Here is a 4,991-nt window from a genome sequence, read left to right on the forward strand (position 1 = left end):
CATAATTGATTACGTTGTTATTTGAATTTGGCCCATGGCCTTGTCCATTGGAGCTCGTTAGCTGCACCTATGCAGGCAAAACTATGATGAATGAAATATATGAATTCGATGAAAAAACTAACGCCAGTGGTGATTGAATGTTGTACCTGTCTCGGCAGTCACACTTGCCAGCCCAGTGGTTAGAACATAAGAAAATAAGAAAGTTTACAAACGAGAGGAGGCCAGTCAGCCCATCTTGCTCATTTGGTTGTTAGTAGCTTATTGATCCCAGAATCTCATCAAGCAGCTTCTTGAAGGATCCCAGGGTGTCAGCTTCAACAACATTACTGGGAAGTTGGTTCCAGACCCTCACAATTCTCTGTGTAAAAAAGTGCCTCCTATTTTCTGTTCTGAATGCCCCTTTATCTAATCTCCATTTGTGACCCCTAGTCCTTGTTTCTTTTTTCAGGTCAAAAAAGTCCCCTGGGTCGACATTGTCTATACCTTTTAGGATTTTGAATGTTTGAATCAGATCGCCGCATAGTCTTCTTTGTTCAAGACTGATTAGATTCAATTCTTTTTGTCTGTCTGCATATGACATGCCTTTTAAACCCGGGATAATTCTGGTTGCTCTTCTTTGCACTCTTTCTAGAGCAGCAATATCCTTTTTGTAACGAGGTGACCAGAACTGAACACAATATTCTAGGTGAGGTCTTACTAATGCATTGTAAAGTTTTAACATTACTTCCCTTGATTTAAATTCAACACTTCTCACAATATATCCGAGCATCTTGTTGGCCTTTTTTATAGCTTCCCCACATTGTCTAGATGAAGACATTTCTGAGTCAACATAAACTCCTAGGTCTTTTTTTCCAGCTGTCCATAGGGTCCTTTGCAAGGTGCTGGCAGTATCCCAGAAAATACCACAGTTTTGGTCTTGTCTTTTAATTTCCTTCCTAGCTCTCTGAATTTGTTTTGCAGGGATCTTGGTCTGTCTCTTCCAATGTTGTTTGTACCAATGTGGATGACTACTACCGGGTCGTCTCCTGTTCATTCTAGGAGCCTGTCCAAGTTCCCAGTGATGTGCATGACAGAGGCTCCTGGAAGGCAGCACGCTGTTGTAGTAAGGGGGTCCAAACTGCAAACTGAATTTGCTGTGTTTCTCAATATGGAGTCCCCAGCAATCATGATCTCCCTTCTTTTTGCTGCCTGGTCAACACTGTTTATAGGGTCCTGGATGTTGTTCCTCATTCTCTTGATGTTGGTTTTGGTCATCAAAATGTTGAAGTGGCTCAAATTTGTTGGACGTTTGGATTTCTGGTGGTTGTGTTTGACAAAGTTTCTTTTTTCCCCTGCTTCTTCCAATCTGAACCCAGCTGTTTCGACTCTCTTCCATCTCCCTGGTGGCTTTCAGTCTGCTTCCATGAATCTTCCATGAATTGTGGGTGTTTCAGCTCCTCAAGCTCCTGTTTCTGTCTCATTTCCTCCAGCTGCATTTCTAACAGACTTACTCGTTGAAGCAAGTCCTGGATCGTGCGGCACTTTATACAAACTTGGGTGAGCTTTGTTGGGTTTTCTTGGATTTACCACATCATGCAGTTGTCACAGATTACTGGCTTGAAGACCATGTTTTTTTTTGTTTTTTTTTTGGAAGTTCAGTTTAGCTTCTGCACCTGTCAACCTCCTTTCAAACTGCGCTGTACTTGTCCACGACTGTACTTCTCCCACGCTGTCGCTCCCACACGCTGTCGCTCTGCAAACTGGCACAGTGCAAGCAAACCGTCACAGCTTGTTCTGTTCAGCCGTGGCCAAAAAGTTTAGCATCACTTAGAATTTATAGGATTGTGACAATTTAAAATAATACAAATAACTATTAACATAATTTAGATATTTTATTTAACATAATGTAATAAGTCAACCTGAAGCCATAATAGTATAGTACAGTGTTTCATGTTAGATTTCGAAATGTCACTTTTTTCAACTTTTTCTCAGTTTTTTGTTAAGTTGAAAACTACAAAGCGGTGGGTAATGCAATATGTTAATGTAACATTATTCATCAGGTTTTATTTGACTTTATGAAGCAACATTAGTTAATTCTGTAGGGTGATGCAAAACTTTGTTTTGACCATAGCTGTAAGGGCTTGCCTACAGGGATTATGTAGTAAGGGCGCCCTCTAGTGTCTGTTGTATTTCAGTGTTGACAGACCACCATGGGCTGCCTTGTACAGTTTAAACACTGAAAAATATAAAGTATTTCTTAACAGTAAACCGTTATTTTTTGTACTATACAAATTCTAGGTGCAATGATTGCTTAGAGGCACAGTATATGCCTGATGTTCTCTTGCCCCTATATATATATATATATATATATATATATATATATATATATATATATATATATATATATATATATATATATATATATAAACAAATAATAAATGAATACCCATTCATATTTAACACTTTATTAATGCAGGATTATGTTCAACATTTAAACTTTAAATTAAGGAAACTTAAGTAGCTTAGTTTTAGTGAAGCGCTTGATTTTGATGTTGTGATGCAACTTTTTTTGATTGCATCTCATAATTTCTATCAGAGGGGCTTGTGTACCAGGTTGTTTAAGCCAAAGAGACATAAGAAAAGATGTTCTATACAAGATTCAATGTACTGCCATATACACTTTTCTATTTGTTGGAACTTGAAATGAAATAAAAAAAAAAAAAAAAATCTGAAATATTGAAAACAGTAAAGGTCCTTCTAATGTAAAATCTAGTACAGTACAGCTATTGCTAAAAAGTTTTGCGTCAGCTATATGAACATCATTTAGATATTTTATTTAGCATCATGTAATCAAAGAAACTACTAAAATGATATTGCAGAAGTCTACCAGAAGACGTAATAGCAGTACAGTAGTATTTCATGCTAGATTTCAAAATGTCACATTATTCAATTTTTGGTATGCAAGTCAATATGTTAACGTAACATTATTCAGCAGGAGTCACGTGACTTTATGAAGCAAAATTAGTTCATTCTACATGGTGATGGTAAATTTTTGGCCAGAGCTGTATGCAAATTGGGAAATATCAAAGCTGGACAGGCAATGGCATTTCCCCACACCTCTCCCCCCACAAAATAAAAAAGCATTTTTAAGCAAGAGGGTATAATTTAAATTCTTGGCACGGCTGGAGCTTTTCCCCTGTGGGTTGTGAAGTTCCCCGTGGTTTGGCATTGGGTTTGGGTTTGGGTTCAGAGCTAAGATTCTGCTTAGGAATGTATGGGATCAACAGCTCTTGTAAATAACTGGGTGCTAATCCATTAAGGGCTTTATAAATTCAAAATCAAATCTTAAAATCAATTCGGAACTGCCCAGGAAGCCAGTGTAAGGAGGCCAAGACAGGAGTAATATGTTTGCCTTTTCTGGTTTTAGTTAGAGTTCTTGCAGCAGCATTCGGAATAAGCTGCAAGCGAGATACCAAATGAATCCCAGGAAAAAAGTGCATTACAATGTGAGGGTTGAGTAAAAAAAAAGGTATATAAACATAATTTTGATATTTTATTTAACAGCAAAATGATATTGCAATAAAAAAAGGAAACACTAAAATATTCGCAGATACATAAAGAAATCGGGTTCTCTCCATTTCTCCTATTTAAATACTATTGTGCCTACTACTACTACAACTAATAATAATAATAATAATAATAATAATAATAATAATAATAATCACGTTTTTTCTTCATCTCAATCGTTCTCGTGAGAGTCTCCTCGGCGCTTATGCTCTCGTGATCCACCTGGCAGGTGACCATCGCGCCCTCGTGCCAAGCATCGCCGCTCAGCTCGAGCAGACCCCAGGCCGTGAACGTGCTGTCGCTGTTAACGAGCAGCTCCGGTACCTGAGAGCCGGGCAACGCGAACCAGCTCGTCAGACACAAGACGATGGCCAAATTCTTCTCCCTCAGGTCTTTTTGAGATGGTGGGTAAATATAAAGAAAGTGCTTCTGAGGTGGGGGCTACTCGTCTGTAAAATAAATATATATATATAAATACTGTGAAACAATTATTTGTTTATTTATTATTATTTGTTTATTTAGCAGATGCCTTTATCCAAGGCGACTTACAGAGATTAGGGTGTGTGAACTATGCATCAGCTGCAGCGTCACTTACAACTACATCTCACCCGAAAGATGGAGCACAAGGAGGTTTAGTGACTTGCTCAGGGTCACACCGTGAGACAGTGGCTGAGGTGGGATTTGAACCAGGGGACCTCCTGATTATTGACTTGGCAATTAATTTGGTAGTGAGGCACTGTGGTCTAGTGGTTAAAGAAAAAGGCTTGTAATCAGGAGGTCCCCGGTTCAAATCCCACCTCAGCCACTGATTCACTGTGTGACCCTGAGCAAGTCACTTATGCTCCGTCTTTCGGGTGAGACATAATTGTAAGTGACTCTGCAGCTAATAGTTCATAGCATAGTTCACACACCCTAGTCTCTGTAAGTCGCCTTGGATAAAGGCGTCTGCTAAATAAACAAATAATAATACATTTCCTCTGTGTCTTTACAATGCTCAAAGTATAACAGTTAATAAGAAGTGAAGTAGAAAAGCTGCTGCTTGATGCCACCTATTTTTAAAAGCCATGGAGTTTGAATACACACAGCTAGAATGTGTGCTTTTTATTTTAATTTCCAATATGTTTGTCCCCATATTTACTATGAATAGTCCTTGAGTGAATGGTTTTTGCAGAGGTATTAAAGTTGGCTGCCATTCATTGTACATATACTTGAATGCATCAAATTTCATTATTCTTAACTTTGTTCTTTTTTTACTTGCCAGCTATGACTGTTTAATTGGTAGTGTTGACTGCCTGTACTTAAAGAACATAGTGAAATTTGGAGCCTTGTCCAGTACCTATAATGATACAATTGTTTTGTCCTTGTAGTAATACCATTACCAAGTGACAAATCTGTATCTTTTTTATGGGGTACATTTTAGATCCTTTATTATAGTTCCCTTAAAA

Source organism: Acipenser ruthenus, chromosome 7 (assembly GCF_902713425.1).
Source record: "Acipenser ruthenus chromosome 7, fAciRut3.2 maternal haplotype, whole genome shotgun sequence".
NCBI classification, from domain to species: domain Eukaryota; kingdom Metazoa; phylum Chordata; class Actinopteri; order Acipenseriformes; family Acipenseridae; genus Acipenser; species Acipenser ruthenus.